This window comes from Anopheles arabiensis, chromosome 2 (genome assembly GCF_016920715.1).
Source record: "Anopheles arabiensis isolate DONGOLA chromosome 2, AaraD3, whole genome shotgun sequence".
Lineage (NCBI taxonomy): Eukaryota > Metazoa > Arthropoda > Insecta > Diptera > Culicidae > Anopheles > Anopheles arabiensis.
The window spans coordinates 103,773,887-103,790,579 of record NC_053517.1 but is presented as its reverse complement, the minus strand read 5'-3'; the positions used below and the strand labels follow the sequence as shown (position 1 = coordinate 103,790,579).

The 16,693-nt window shown below is 45.5% G+C and overlaps 1 protein-coding gene across 7 annotated transcripts in view; it reads right to left on the bottom strand.

Annotated features, from left to right (window-relative positions):
- LOC120897918 overlaps positions 1-16,693 on the bottom strand; it is an 85,269-nt gene that overhangs the window by 12,827 nt on the left and 55,749 nt on the right. For all 7 annotated transcript variants that reach the window (XM_040303117.1, XM_040303116.1, XM_040303118.1 and 4 more), the window contains one exon: positions 9,620-9,654. The gene's annotated coding sequence lies outside the window, so the exon portion shown is untranslated. The remainder of the gene's footprint in view (positions 1-9,619; positions 9,655-16,693) is intronic.

The window sequence follows — 16,693 nt, the reverse complement described above, 5'->3', positions numbered from 1 at the left end:
ACGTTCATGCTAATAATGGTTTGCAACTACTGCAGTGAGGTTGCACCGTTGGGGAGCTGTTTGGGTAGCTTTTTTTTAAATAAAAAAAGGTTGGTATTTCGTCGCATAGGGTGATATTTACAAGGTGTGCTAGCACATACGGTGTTGCACTCTCAGTGTTTTTGCTCCATTGTGTGTACATTTATTGGAGCAAGCTTTCTACGACGATGATGGCCAAAAACTGAAAAATTCAATCTCACCTTCAAACTGTTTCATCTGTCCCAGAAACATTACCAAGCACGCGAAACCATTGACCATTGTAATGAACTTCCCTGTGTTAAATGGCCTTCATTTACTGCTTATTAAAACAGTACCATTACACGGTAACGGAGCAGATTCCTCTTCTTTCTCCCCCTCAAGGACAATGAAATCCTTGCCTTCCTTCAGCTAATGACGTTCCAAAGTGCACTCGGCACTAAAATAATAGAGTGCAGTTTTGCCCTGGTACCTTTTGAAGTTCTTCAGCCACTTCCGTCGGCTCTATCGCTCCCCTGAGACGCACGCCGTCTACCCCTCCCCAAAACGGAAGCACTGACGGAGAATTAAGAACCATTAGAAGTTACTGTATGTGACTTTGTTGCAATTGCCTTCCCCTCTCTATTGCAATCGCTCGCTAGAAGTTTGCAGCGTTTGAAAATGAAACCTACATGAAACGGCGCACATAAAAGCCTGGTTCCATCGCTCTTCCCTCAATTAAAATGCAACGCTCGGTATGTGTGTGTGTGTGTGTTTCTGCAGTTCAGATGCAGCTTTTTGCGACCACAGAACTACAGTCTGGCCCCGAAAAATAATGACCACCAATGGTCCCCGTTCGTTGGTGCATCATGCCAGAGAGGAGTCAAAAAGAAGGGAACCGCTCTTTCCGCTCCACAGTTTGCCATAGTGAAACGATTCCCCATAGTGTGTGGTTTCGGCAACTTAATTGGTGTTAAGTTGCAATTCTGCCAATTTTGTAACGAAACGAAAACATGCTCGATCGTACGGAATAAGCTTGGGAGCCTGGGGATAGAGGATGCACGTGCGGGATGCAGTGAAAAGAGTTCCATTGCATGTCGACAGACATACAGACATACGGCACGATAAAGGTGGGTTTGGGAATGGTTAGTTACCTTGGTAAATGGTATAGATAAACTACACAAAATGTTGTGCTACTGCCATGGAAAAAGAGCTTCAAATGGACTGTAAGAGAGAGTGAAGGGGAAAAAGAGGGGACTGAAAGACTAATCTGCCCCTGAATGCCGGCTCCATGCAGAGCGTTGTCCAGGGACAGCGTTTGCTTTAGTAAAATACGAAACCAAAGCTTATAAAAGTAACTCCTTTGATGATGTGAGCTGTTAGGAAAGGAAAGTAGATTAAAAGGATTAGAGATGTGTAGACCCTGGCAGGAAGCATTACTTGTGTAAAATCATTACGATTCAGTGTTGATAGCAGCGGACATGTGATAGCTTGTTAAGAGGAAGCTCTTCTTTCAAATTGTAGCCTGATGTTGCTGTTGCTAAATATTTGGTAATCAATTCCTTCAGCCCCAGAAGCAAGATAACCCGACCATTCTGTGTGCACGATTTCACAGCCATTTTACCGACATTAAAATAATAAATCAGCTTCACGAATCGAATCGACCCAGTTACTTGGAATGAAAAGTCCTCGTCCAATTACTGGCAGAGCTCCCCACGCCCTCGGCAAAGGCTACAACACACCAGCAGGTTGATATTAATGCCGCGGATTGTATCAATCTCAAGCGCGATCTGTCTCAACCACCTCAAACCATTCCTTCAAAAGGGCACACTTCGGTCGGACTTGGGTCGTGGCCAGAGCCAGAGAGAACAATTTCCAGCAAATTGGCCCAGCAAATAGTTTCCAACCGATGGCCTTTCGAGATAGGGCGGAAGGAGCGAAGCCTGCAGCAATTTCGTCTTCATCTCACCGTTTGACATTCTGACCCAGTCTGAGTCTGTTTGTCTGTCAGTCAGTGAGTCAGTCAGTCAGCGCCGGTCGGTGGGAAGGCGCGCCCAAAAATGCTTCCTTTGCCTTCCGCCTGTCGAGTGTTTTAGCTGCAAGTTGTTCCAGTTTTCTTGCGAGGTTGGCAGGATTTTTCTTACCCTCAGAAAAGGAGTTCATACAGGTTGTAAGAGAACAGTCACCCGCAGATAATGGCACCACCAGTCGGTGCAGATGATAAGCGGCAGAGAGCCAAATATTCCGACAAACTCCTTTGGTGCTGTGACGCTGAGGTTAAGCTTTTTTGTAAAGGGTAAACCTCGTCCGATGACTTCCTCGCGCTGTAAACACAGGATCTCGTGTCTCGTCGTTACAGCTTGTAATGTAAAATCGCACGCTCACAAACCGCAACCGTCTGGCCGTCGTTGGGTACCACACTTTTCACTTAATGATATTTTCATGCTGCAAACTTTGAGGCATGATGATAACAATCTGCACCTTGTTTAGCGACGAACGCGATCGAAATGAAAAGGTGAAAGGTGGAGCGGTTTTTGTTGCAAAATAATGCGCCGCTATTATCTTGGTTGGGGCGGGTTTTGTGGAGTTGCTCTGTTCATTCATTTAGCCAATCAATCTCAAGCGGACGGACGGATAGATCGTTTTTCCGTGGAAAGCGTGAAAAGTGTTTTAAATTTAAATTTTTAATTCAATATAAGCCAATTTTGTTAATGGGGTTTCGCTGTGTGAAAAGGAGGCCGCTTTGGAGTGCGTGTTTAGCCGGATATTTTTTCTTCTTTGGTGTGCGATGAAAATTAGTTGGTCTGTTTAAGCTTTTCCTCTTTTTGAGGTTGAAAGGAAGCTGATTTCCCCTTTTTGAGAGAGTTTACCTAATCTTGAATAGTCAAAAAACAAACGCCAAAGCTTTACACACTGATCAGGCTTTTGGTTGCCGCCGACAGGAAACAACACAGGTTCTTAACAATGGCTTAAATCAAACACAAATATTTGCACAACCGAGAGCGAAAGCGGCAAGAGGAGCAAATGGAAGAGCTTCTTTCGCAAAACGGGGAAAAAGTGGGTCACAGAATTTGCATTTTAAACTGATAAAACATACTTTTTCGATTCCGCACTAATTATGCAGCGGCCACAAATCGAAATCAAAACAACACCGAACAGGCAGGGTGTTTGAGAACAAAAAACAAACAAACAAATCCTAGGCCGGTGATGATCGTTGGGAGCTGATCACGAGATCATCCCATCCTCGAAAATCGAACGAAACCGTGGGAATTTTGAAGACCAAGGGGTTCGTCGGGTTGTGTTTTGATTTCCTTCCCTTGCCCGGTCCAGCTCGGTGCTTTGGATCACTTTCCATACTTCGCTCACTTTCAAGCTTTGTAGCCCAAACAGAGTAAAACATTTCCTCCAAAAAACACAATTGCTTTTCGGTTATGGGATTTTCCTTCCATCACAGGGAAAGTATCTCCCGAAAGTGGGGGTGTTAGTGCTTTAGTTTCTCCCTTCGTAACTTCGGACAGTGGGTGAAGTTTTCGTGCCTTCCACCCGAAACGTTCCAGCCCATTTACAGCCCATTCTAGCCATTCTTCTACCACCGGAGATCCGTAACAATACACACCGGGCAAGGTAAGAAAACTGGATCATCTAGCAATGCGTCCCCAGCGTAGTGTGCTGTGCAAGACACACAGCGACCGCAAACAAAAGGAAAATGAGTTGTCGGGAAAGTCAGCTCCAACGGAGAAGGCACGAACCATTCAAAAGAATCGCCACTGGGATTAAGAAGGGCGGAGCGTAGGAGGAAAACGCTCGGAAACTGGAGCAAATAGTGGTACAAAACAAAAAACAAATCTTGAATCGCTTGTCCGAAAAACGTCCGGCCCCCATCCCGAACCCGATCCGGGCTCCCATCACCGGCAAGCAATAACAAAGCGCGAAAGCGAAATGCGGCCTGACCGATATGTGGAACCGAACGAACGTGGCCCCAAAAACGTGCCATACGCCCCCGCCATACAAACAGAAGCGAAGAAAAAGGGCAGCCCTTGAAAGGGAAACGACCGGTCGGCCGGCACTTGGGGACACAACAACGGACGAAACAAAAAGTGCCGCCTCTTCTCACAAGGCGTGCGTCATCATAACGAGAGACCCCCCCGTCCGCGCCGGTACGAGAAGCACCGTAAAACAAACCAATATAAAAACAATGTCCGTGCGTGTGCACGTTGTAGTTTACGGGTGAACTTCAGCATCACATTCATATGCGCCGTTTTGTTGCGCGGGACGCCATTGTTAATCAGTCACGCTGGACCGTCGATCGTAATAGGGGAATGGTCAAGAGGGAAGGTGAGGGTTGTTGTTTCTGCTTTTGTTTTCACACCGGTAAGATCGTAAAAGTGGGGCTTTTGCACCGTCATGCGACCCGTGTGTATGTCCAAGAAGACGTCAAGGGCTTTTAATTCAGATGTGCCGTCATGTGATCGTCATGGCATGCTTGTGGGTCGAAAGCTTTTAAGCACAGGGGGGATAGCGCGGTAGTTTTCGATTAAATTTGCATGCCGTATGGATGGAGCATGGTGTTAGAAACGCATCGTTAAGCTGAATAAATTAGTTTTATTTTGTTTTTTTTTTTTATGTCATTGTATTTATTTATATGCTACCGTTTTCACAACATTAGTTTCTTTTGCACGAAGCAAAACATTTGAACAACATTGTAAACCTAACTGATGGATACGGTACACAGAAGTATTCGATATGGATGACTCGTGTAGACAATCACATACAAATGAATGCAGTTTGGAAGACTTGGAGTTAAAAATCAAACATTTTCTTCAAAACTCCGCTTTAGCTGTTTTCTTCTTCTTCTTATTTGGCTCAACAACCGTTGTCGGTCAATGCCTGCCTTTACCTCTTGTGGGTTTGGCTTTCAGTGACTAATTGATTTCTCCCCATAGCAGGATAGTCAATCCTACGTATGGCGGCACGGTCTATTTGGGGCTTGAACCCATGACGGGCATGTTGTTAAGTCGTACGAGTTGACAACTGTACTACGAGACCGGCCTTAACCCTTAGCTGTTTTATTTGACCTTATTTTCATATGATTTTGAAATGAACTAGGATAATATTAAAACATTTAGCTGTTATGACCTTTAATTTTATCATTACAGGGGTTTTTATGTCACTTTGGAATGTGCACAACATTACAGGGTTTTCTGAGTCAATTTCCAATATGTACAATATTTTTCAATGATTGCGAGATGCATCACAGTAATGTTTCAGTTCTTCTACATGATGTTCAACACGGCTCAAGATCAATTGAGTTTGACAGATCATGGTGATGTATGAACGTTCGGATCCTCAGACAGATTGATCCAACACCCATCTAAGCTCTTGGTTTACTGAAATATCTGTAATCACATGGCCATCAAGAATTAACTTTCAATCAACTTAAAATTGATGACATTTTTATACTGATGGGCCCAACACCAAGACCAAGTGGAGTAGCTTTAGTATTCTTCATGTTACGAATATCCTCTAAAGGCTTTTTGATAAATTCATGGACGACAGATAACACCAACACCAGATATTGAGATCTATTAGGCGAACTGGCAAAATTCCGTGTCATTAGTAATTGAAGAGGATACAACATTGAGGCTCTTTAATTTCGCCTTTAACGTTAGAAATATTAAACAAGAAGTTGAGTAATGTTTTAACTATATAATGTCTTTAATTAAGCTCCAATAACATCCAATGCTTCTTATCTGCTTCAATCCATCCATCTTAACTTTCTCCCAATTTGTGACAATTTGCACTCCCCAAAAAAACCTTTAAAACGAAAACTTTTCAAAAATTCCCCTCTCCATCCCGCCTAACTTCGAACCCCCATCTTTTGGAGCTGACTGGGAAAGCCGAAAAAAGTGGTCTGCCAAAGGAAGCTACAATTAATTTGTTATGACTTCATCAAAACAGTCCACGTGCAGCGTGGAGGAGAACAAAAAAAGCACACGAAAAGAATACGGCCACACTCCAGACCAGACCGCAGCCCCAGTAGTCCCGGCACAAGGGCAGTAAAATGTTTGGCCAAACTGAAACAAAGTACCCACAGCGAAATCAAAACGACCGATCATTATTATTCTGAGCTGTCAGAAAACTTTTGCCCCACACACACACACACAGTGAGTGAGCCGCACCAACCAGTACCCAGTACAAACAGTACCGACAGTTCCCTCCGCCATTGTACCGCAAAAAAAGAGAATGAAAACATGGCGAACCGCACACCACCCGGGCAGGAAAATGTGCCATGTATTTGTGTGTCTGTGTGAGTGTCTTTTTTTCCTTTTGCATCATAAATAATACTTTGTGGAGAAGTTGGGCGATATCTGTAAAAAAAAACCTCACAAAACGCGGCACGTCAGTTATTTGCCGATAAGGTAGCCATTATTCTGACACCGGAGGAGTCCGGGAGTCTCCCGTCGGGGTGGTTTGAATTCTCCCGGCTGGAAATGCCACCGTCAACCGATTTTAATGCACGAAACTGTTATTTTTTCTCCTCTGTTCGACGAGAAGCATCCAAGCTACGGGATCTTATTCATATCCCGTAAGTTGCCATCCGACACCCCTCCAGAGGTCCGTCCGGAACCTCGAATGGGGACTCGGGGAAGATGTGCGTGTCATTATTCGCAATTCCCACCGGCGGTACGGCACGGCCCGGGCACGGAAAATAGGGTAAAACAACAAAGGGAAGAAGCACATCATTCGTCATTAGTAATCATCGATTCGGTTCGTTCCGATTAGCTTTTGCACCGATGGGCAGGGGCCGGGTCGCACGGGACGGGCAGCAAGGCACGAAAAGGGTTTCTGCCAGACGAGTCAGCAACAGGCGCCACCGGATCGGAACCATTCAATCATTAAATCCTCCCCAGCCTCAGCTCGCAGCAGGTCGTGCGGAACCATCTCGGGAATTGGCGGTGACAGTAGGTGGGTGGCAGATGCTCGCATAGCACAATAACAACGGACATTATCCGCACACGATTGAGCCGCTGCGACAAGTGTGTAATTCAATCTCGCCCCGTTCGCCTGTGGGAGGACGTGTTGCAGGTCTTCCCATCCCCAATTTGCTTCATCGCGGGCAGTTGGAGGTGTGTGACGTGTGTGAAAATCTCGGCCGGTCCCGTTCGGCTGTGCTGTGTAGTTCTAACGGCGACTGTACAGACATGGCACGACACTTTGGTTTAGCGGAATTTTGCAACACTTCTGCTACTCCTGCCCCGGACTTGCCGGCAAAGAATTCGATTTGGTTGGTGGTGTAGCTCTGTGTGTACAAGTGTAAATCGAAAGGTTCGGAATTGGAATCAGACCATGACGACGCTGGGAGTGCTCGGTGTGCCCGGGTTGTGCGTGAACTATCGCCCCCGCTGGGTCGTTACAACAAGAAACAACAACAACTACAACAAGCAATCAAGGCACTCTCGGGTACCCTGTCCAGCCCATCCGAAGCCAGCCGCCAATGCGAACAGTGAACCGTATGGAATTGGATTGTTTTTTCATGTCGCGCGTTGTTGGTTCGACGCTACGGAACAGTATGACCACCGCTAGAGACAGATGTTCCGGTTCGAAGTGGTTCCCGTTCCGGGTGGTCTTCCGTCTCCGGGGCAGCGGGAGACAACAACGTCAACATGAGTCTCCTGCACGCATTCGCGTCATTCCAGTGTGGCGATCGAACAGGACGACCAGTGTCGAACTCAAATGCAGTGGGGGAGTGTGGGTTTGGGTTAAACCCCTTTTCCGGTATCCGGAAATCGATCCATCTCAATGCACGAGAGATTTGAAGCCTTTTCTTTTTTGTTGTTGTTGTTGTTCTCGGAGTGCTGGTAGACGAACGTCAGCCACGACGCCACGGCCAAATGGAGTTGCGTTGTAATGGAACGTTCGAACATCGGTCATCATGGGGCGCGCAACAACACGGTAGCGTACACTTTAATGACTTTCCCATTTTCCGATGCTTCCCACCCCAACACATACACATTGACTCCTGCAACACAACACTATTTGCATAGCAATGTTGGGAAGCACAAAAGGGACGCCCATGTCGTTGGGTAATCATTGCGCGCGCCAACGGTCTCTCATATTACTGGCGCCTTCTGTCGTCTGCCTTGGGCTGTTTAAATTCACAGCACACATTAGCACATAAAAAAACTCCCCCTTTAGAAGCAAGAATGGAACAGCCTTGCCTTTATTTAGAGCATCCGTTGCCATTTTTCTTATGCAAAATCGAACGCGTTCGAAGGTCCCAAACCAGGGTTCGATCGGGTTTCCGTTCGGACCTCACACCGTTTTGTGCGGACTGGTTCGTCCGTTTTTCTATTATCATAATTATGCGAAACTATGCATGCCAAAAACCGACCGTATGGAGGGTGGGTTCAGGTTTTCTGGAGAAAAGCTCAAGCTACGAGCTCGTAAACAACATGAGCACCCCCGTTGAAAGGGCATTAATTGGTATCGTGCTGTGCTTGAATGCTGCGCGAACCAACACGTCACGGTTAACCTTAATTATGGGTTCGTTTTGTGTGGCTCGCGGAAATATAATTCCCGCCAATAGCCTGAAAAAAGAATCCTCCCGGTTCACGGGAAATGAGGGAAATTATAAAAGGATGATGCTAACTTATGGCTGACATACATGGATGCTCCCATTTTCCATTTTGGTTTGGGTTGGGAATTCAATTTACCAAATTTACGAAATCAAATCAAATCAATTAAATTTTACGACCCTTCCGAGCAAGGCCGAGCTTTATCGTTAGTTATTGATCTTTAAGATCGCGTGAGCTTCTTCTCTTTCTCGCCTGCTGCTTTTTGTACCAGGCTGTGGATGAGAAATTAACACCGATTATGCACGAACAGGTAAAGCTTACCCCTCTCGAAGCTTAAAACTGCACTTTTATTATACAAATCCAGTGCGTCGTTTGGGTTTTTTGTGTGTGTCTAATTTCCCATCATTTGCTATGTTAATGGGCCATTAACTAGCCAGCCAGACGGACAGGTTTTGTTGGTAAAGCTAATCATACTGTCATGACTAGGGGAAGAGATAACGATAAAAGACACCGTACCTCGCTCGCCCAAGCTTCTATCGCACGATTTCTATCACAAAACAAGTTTGTATTCATTTTTAAGCCTTTGACGAATTGGTTAGATTTTTCATAGTCTTCAAGAGTTGATGTAGGTGTAATCGTATGGAACTTGTTTTATGGGGGTTTAAAGGTCAAAGGTTAAATGCATGGTAATCTTACGCTCAGCAGCTAGATCTCAACCAATTTTTGCATAGATAATTCGGTTCATTTTACGCGATATTCAAGGTTAAACTCTTATTTATCAGAATACTTTCAAAACGGTCAAGATCTGCTATTAGTTATAGAATACTGTACGCTTCAATGTAGGATAAAGTATAGTAGGTTCATACGAAATTTTGACCTGTAACGGGTTAAAATAAAGTGTTGTTACGTCGTGTGTTTGACAACTATTCCACTATATCAGAATGATCCAGTCTGTAATAATTCAGCCATAAACTTATTCAATTTGTCTTCAAAATCTCATACCGAATGTGCAAAATTGTATTGTTGAGAATGATTTAACATCAACTTACCGTTAGACTTGAACTTTAGCTTCAATTTGTTTTATCTGAAAATAATGCAAATACAAAAAGGTTATTTTTATCTTTGTTTTGTATTGAATTGAGTTGTTAATGTATTGAAAATACCATTTTCATTTAAAAATAGGTTCACCAATGGTTTTTGGTGAGCAGTTTTTCCTTTGAAATTTAATTATTCTCAACGCAATTAATATGACGTTCTATGAATAAATGGCATGAAACAACATTCAATGCATTCCATCGGCAGTGATATATATTATTCATTCCCAGTATAGCTCAACCAGTTGGTTAAGCATTGATAAAAAAGCAAACACCAAAACCTACTGACTGCATTATTAATACCTGGCCCGCTTGACCAGAGAGCTCTGGTATTCCCTTTCATCCCGATATCCGTCACACTGTGGTGGAAGAGATACACATCAATCAATTCGCACCGGCCCTCTATCTAAGCATCGCCCCAATGCTGATAATCGTCCCCTCGACCAGATAAAGATAAATCCTCGACATAAAACGAGCGCGCAAACAAATTAACCGCGATCCATTCACAACATCAAACTTCATAATGAACCAAACATTCCACTGCCAAAGTCAACCTGGTCAACGTGCGCTTGGTGTTGGCTGGATTGTGGGATTGTGGGCCGCATACCGTGGCTATTTTTACTGCCAGAGAACGCACCATCGGACTCGTCATCTTTCTAAGGTATGGCAAGGCTTTCATGATGACCACGCTACAGCATTCCCGTTGGCGCGCGAGCACCGGCAAAGAAGATTAAATTAATTTAAATATCATCCCTCGGTTCAGCGTGTAACGTTAAATTCAACCAGCTACACAACGTCCAATTCAAACAAAGCTATGATTTTGGGAGGGGCCACTCCCCGATGCTTATGCTACTTTGTCATTCTGACCCCTCAAAAGCGGATCCAGACAGGGCCGAATAAAAAGAGGACGCATTTATTGTCCAAAATGAGAGGCTCACAAACCTCTTGAGCGCAGCATCAGCGCAAATATCAAAAGTCAATCAGCGCTAACTTACGGGCCAGACGGCCCGTGAACCTGTCACCCTGAGCCCCGGTACGAGGGGCCTAATGAAGATTGAAAGACGACGCGACGCGAGGGTCCGATTGAGCTGCCCATCATGCCCGATTATTATGCTGCACGGATTGGGACGGTACTGTCCCGCCGGCGCGAGCGTGATTGGGCCCGGTCGACGCCCGATCGGACGAGTTCATTATGCGATCCCCGACAAACCCCGTTTATGGGAAGCATGGTGGTTCTCCCCATTTCGGGTTTGATTATCGTGAGGGCACACTGCCCGCTCCCGCCCGCAATGTAGCATAAATCGTGAAGTAACATAAAAGTTGGTGGTGGAAGAGGCAACTTTAAAACCTGAAAATCAACCCAAAAAAGCTGTACGGACCAATGGGTGGGAATGCGGCAGGCAGAAGCGTTCGTCACGATGCGAAACTTCGGCTGAAGCGGTAAAAATCGCAGCAAATCGGTGTCATGACGAATTGCAAGTGCAGCAGAGTCATTCAAGCACCGGTCTCGGTGGGTCAGTTTCGTGGCCATCACTCCAGCCTGCACTTGCACTTTTTTGTGCGGCCTTTTATCCCTTTTTCGGATGCAATTCATCACAACCCGGGTACTCGGGTGAGGAACTCGAAATTTAAACCTTTCCTCATTTTCCAGCGGTCGTGCAAACGAACCATCTCGTCTCGATCATTAATAAATGCGCGTACAAAAGCACAACTACAGGGGAAGAGGCGAGAAACGCGGGGACGCAAAAGGGGGATTGGGGTAAGTTTGCCATTTTATCAGGCGAAAGGAGCGAACATCCGAACGATGAACTGGGACAAACTCTCTGGTCCCGTTCCGGTCGGGATGCGCTCATGCGGTGCGCGTCGTTATTCTTACCCTTTTCCCACCCAGCGCTGTCTCTCTCTTTCACGCATCTTAGAACGAATGCCCCGCACCGGGGGAGTGATGGGGAATGCACTTTTGTTTACCTTTTTCCCTCCCAATCCCCATCAATTTGCTGGGACTGGTTACCGGATCCGGTCAGGTGCATGCTCGGCCGTCGTCGGGTTTTGTTTTGGGTTTTGAGCGAAATGTGTGTCAGAGGCGCATGGCATCGGGATATCGGTGTCACCGGGTGGTGGTGGTGGTGGTGGGAGGTTCGCAACACGAGAACGATAAATCGACCTGATGCTGCACGGAAGTAGGTTCGATAACGGAGATTCCCCATTGATTCACGTTCGCGTGTACGGTTGCGTTTTTTTCTCGTTCCTGTGTGCTTGACTGTTGCACTGTCCGGTGCGTTCCCGGTGCTGTCTGTTTGCTGCAGCTCGCTTTTTGCACGCACAACCCCTTGGTGGTGGTGGATGCATTTCGGATGTGTGGTTGACCAAGTATCAGGGCCTAACCAGTTCGAAACGCATCGATTGGAATCAATCGCTGTGGTCGCGAGAGTTAGCGAAGGAAGGGGAATACTTTTCAGTCTGAGGTTCAGGTTTCTAACTGGACCTTTAAGATCGATCGGTAGCGACGACGTTGACCTGAAATTGGTGCTCTTTAATGAAGGTATTCGTGATTTCCTGCAATGCGTTTACAATTAATTGAGTCATTTTGACTTCGTGAGTTCTTAGCTTGGGTCTCTAACTTTTCCCTTTTATGGGTGATGTTATTATACAGTAAGTACTCTCTTTACAGTCGTATAATTAGATTCATTAAGGTCCTTAGGGTCCATTAGGGTACTTGTTGAATAGGTTGTGAAGGCAAACTTCACATTCACTTCATTTTATCAATTATTTGTCACAAGAAGTCCCTCTTTAGTGCCTTAATTTGACACGATAAAAGCGTAATTTGTTCAAATCGTTTACTAAAAGTACTTTTGAGTTGAACTGATGTAAGAGGCTTCAATGGCTATAAGCGTGATTTAAGAAAAGATTCAATCAAGAGTTTTATTGATGAATAAAAGCTGCCTTGATGCAGCACGAAACGATGAACTATCGATGGAAGTAATAAAGGAATGAAATGATCTGCATACGAAAGCTAACCTTCAATTTATATCCTTATATACTAAGCGCCTCAATATCTCATCTTCATCAACACATGGAATAGAAAGTGCAATATAGCGTTGAAATTTGAACCTTAGTTCAAATCCCACTTAAAAACTATCATCCACAAACACCATCATTACCTGGAACTTGAGGGGGGCAAAAAAAGTGCCCACTCTTCATCTGCATTTGCCCTGCTGTGAGATCAATTGGATTGAATAAATACCAGACGGGTTGAAATTCGATGCCGGCGGCATTTTCACCTGTCCGAATCCGTTTTCCAAATGTGCTCTCGGAAGGTCACATCAGTGTGCTGTCGAAACGAAATGCAGCTCGAATTTCATTGCTTCATTAGTGGTGGTTGTATTGCTGCTGCTGCTGCTGCTGCTGCTGCTGCATCGCTGTTCGATTATTGACCAATATCAAGTCCCGACGAATCGAACCAACTTTGATTTGGTGGTTCATTTTCCGCTCATTTAACAAGCCGCTTCTTGCACACAACGGATGAAACTAATCGATATTTAAATCTTGCCCAACAAGTGGTAGGCTTTTCGTGCATTAATTGAAAGCCAGAGATAATTAAACTTTTGCCTTTGTGCAAACAATTTTCCTTGTCCACGGCCATTAATCAAACAAACACACACACGAATAATGTCAATTGACATTTGTGCTGCACACCGTTCTGTCGCGTCTCGTCGTCGTCGTCATCGTCGTCGGCTCGTAAAACACACTTTCCCGCGTACGTTCACATCCTGCCCCCGGGGGGACAGTGTTTGGTCACGTGCTACTGTGCTGTTACTGCACGAGCCACCGAACACTTTCCCCAGGTGGTAGGCAGGGGGGAGGCGGCAAAAAAACCAACGACAAACTCAAAGTGTAAACGCCACTGACTACGCACTCACTTGGGCCCATCGCACTGATCTGTGGCGTTGATCGATCGACTCGGTCGGCGAGTTTAAGGAAATTTAAAATTCACCACATCGCCACATTGGCCCAATTTCCGAGCGAACCACAATGAGGGCCGCATGGTGTGTCCGCTGGGTTGCGCTTTCGATTGGGGGCTTTTTGTATCTCATTATTGCTGCTGTTGATTTAATTCTTCTCGCTTCCCATTTGCGACTTGGTTGGGTTTTTGTGTTGTTTTGAGAGTTGTTCAAAGCATACGAATTGGGTTTTTTTGGGCAGTTTCTCTGATTTTGTCTTGCTTTTCCCTTAAATGTTTCTTTTATACCAAAGGAAACACTTTAAATATAAACGTCTTCCTTCGACGAACAGTCAGCGGATATTACTCATATTTCTTCGCTTTGTAAGCAAACAGACGAGACACATCGATCGTCTAACGGAAATTCATTACACTCTCTCTCTATCTATCCTACTGCTACCACTGCTCGTTTGGTTCGTATGGTTTATGGCTTTGCCTATTCTTTTTTTCGGTAGCTCCTCCATATGGTATCGTACATCCTCGTACAGGAAGTTCATTAGCTGCAGCAGCGCCAATCGATGGGCCAAGGTTTTGCGAATTGAAGGCCAATATTTCAAACTGTTTTGTTTTTTGGAACCTTCAACTTCAAAGACCACCCACCAGCTGATTCAGTTGCCGAGGTCAGGGGGCTAACAAGCTTATTGTTTGCAAGAGCTCCCAGCAAAAACACAACCCAACTGGATTCACCCCGTATCTTCACGATCGCAACTCGATCTCGATCAGTCAGTTGTGCCCTGGTAAAAACCCCCCGAAAAACAGAAAGTCGGGATTCATTAGCGCGTACGCGGTGAACGATTTCGGTTTCCTGCCATTTCCACGTAATCGTTCGCCCACAAATCAGCGGAAAATGATTTACGCAGCTAATTTGTGGAAGCCTCCACTTGCCGTGGTGTTCATTTTTGCTTTCATTTACTGTGCTGCGCTGGGTTTGAAACTGTGGCTGGGTGTTTGGGGGTCACCGTATGTCACTTGGTCCAAGCTCTGTCTGGCGCCGCAACGGCCACCCTAAATAGCTGATTTCCAATTTCCTTCGCCAGCCTTGGCCTTGGCTGGCTGTGTGTGTTTTCTTTCGGATCTTTGGTTTGGGCCATTTGTGGCATAAATTGGTGGACGCTTTCTGCATGGGCAAAATGGCAAAAAGCAACACTTTCCACTGGTTGCAAGGGGGATACAGTCTGCCCGTTAACCTTCAATCCCAACAGCGTGACACCCGCGGTGATATCTTAATGGTGGTTTATGTTATTTGCCACACTGGATGACTTTCCCCTCGCTGTTTGTTATCCATCCCGAGGGATCGAACGGAGCGAGTTTTTGTAAGGGGTAAGGGTTGCTGGAATTTCGGCTGGAATTGCTAATTTTAATTTTTCGGCCTTGTTTTCCGTCCGCAGAGTTCGTTCGCTCGAAGGTGTTCCGTTGCTATCTTCATCTCATTGGACGCCCACAAAATCCCTGGCACCTTTGCACCGGTGTTGTTGGCAAATTGATTTTGTGGAACGAAACTAAAAAGAAATGCCAGACGGTTGTAAAAAAAATCGCAGATTGAACGAACGACAGCGATACAAAAAGAGTGTGTGTATGTGTGTGTCTACCGTTGAGTGGTTTATGGGACAGCGAATCGGCAGAACGTGGAATGTGTTCGGTGGCTCCCGGAATCCTGCCCCTGGAAAAAATGCGCACGGGACAAATCTTATCACACGCCGGACTCCGCGCCAGACAAAGATGAGGCTAATATTTTACCGAAATATTTGAATATTCAAAACGGCTTCGACCGGCTCGACCGGCAAGGGCATAAATGGAGCCCCCGATGGCGAGATGGCAGGATGTGTTGTTTGGCCAGCAAGCACACCGCTATGAGCCCGTTGGAGAAGCCCGACTTTTCGGCTATTAAACGCTTCAGGTTCAGGTTAATTGCCAATGAAAATGCCATTGCCAAGTGGCAAATTACGATAGGCTGGCGGCGGGCGCAAAATTTGCGCGAAAGTTCGTAAACTGCGCCTGGGCTCGGTTGACCAGTGGTGCGCCCCGGTGCACAATTGATGGGTTGCGGAAGCTCGTAAAAATTTCATCCTTTCTCCCGCTTTTTGGCGGTGTTTCTTCTCTGTTGGTGGAGTCGAATGGAACACCAACCGCAACCGAGAAGTGTGTGTGTGTGCATTCTTGGTCGGAAGGAAACCAAGTTGATGGTTGGGTAGTCGTTGAGGGCATTAATTTAACATGCTAATTATGAAAAACTGAGCGTTTTGTCGTTTATTGCACGTGCTCTGTTGCTTTGGCGTGCTTTTGGCTGCTGCTGGTGTGTAATGGTTTTAATGAGCTGTCGCACACGGCACTTTGTTAAACGGGTTTTGAGTAAAGTAGTTAGTATATCTGCAATCAAATGCAATTGAAAACAGAAAAGAGTAAGAAAAAATTCCAACAAATCATTTAAGCAGTCTTTCTACCGAGTGAAACCACCGCGTTCAAGAAGTAATTTCCCAGTCCTAAACCAAAGTCAGTTTGCTGGAGTGTTTGTATTTTGCGCTTTTCCAGAAAACTTTTGCCAACATTGAAGGCGTATTAGATGGTTTAATATCCAGTTACCGAATGGCACGTGGACTGAAATGAAACTACTTTCCAGCTTCGTCCAGTGGCGGGACGACCAGTTCAAGGGATTTGCTGTAAGTTTTTTTTCCGCATAACTGAGATCCTCTCCCGGGAGAAGCTGTTTCACAAGCTTGTACTGCGGGAAAGCTCCGAGTGGAGTGCGTTAAGCTTGCCGATATTAGTTCCGCGATGGCTGGACGATGGGTTTACCGGTGAGGATAAGCATGGCAGAGTATTTTATCGAACTTTGTTTGGAGCGGTGCATTCTTCAAAATCCGAACGAACAATAAATCGTGTTGTACTTCTTTTAGCTTTGGAGCGGAAGTAAGCTCTACAACCTTGCTGGTGGGATATGGAATGGATAAGGACCAGCAGAAGGAATGAGAAAAATATTAATAAGATAGAAGCGAATATGTGACATTTTTGTTTGCTGCAAAATATTTTAT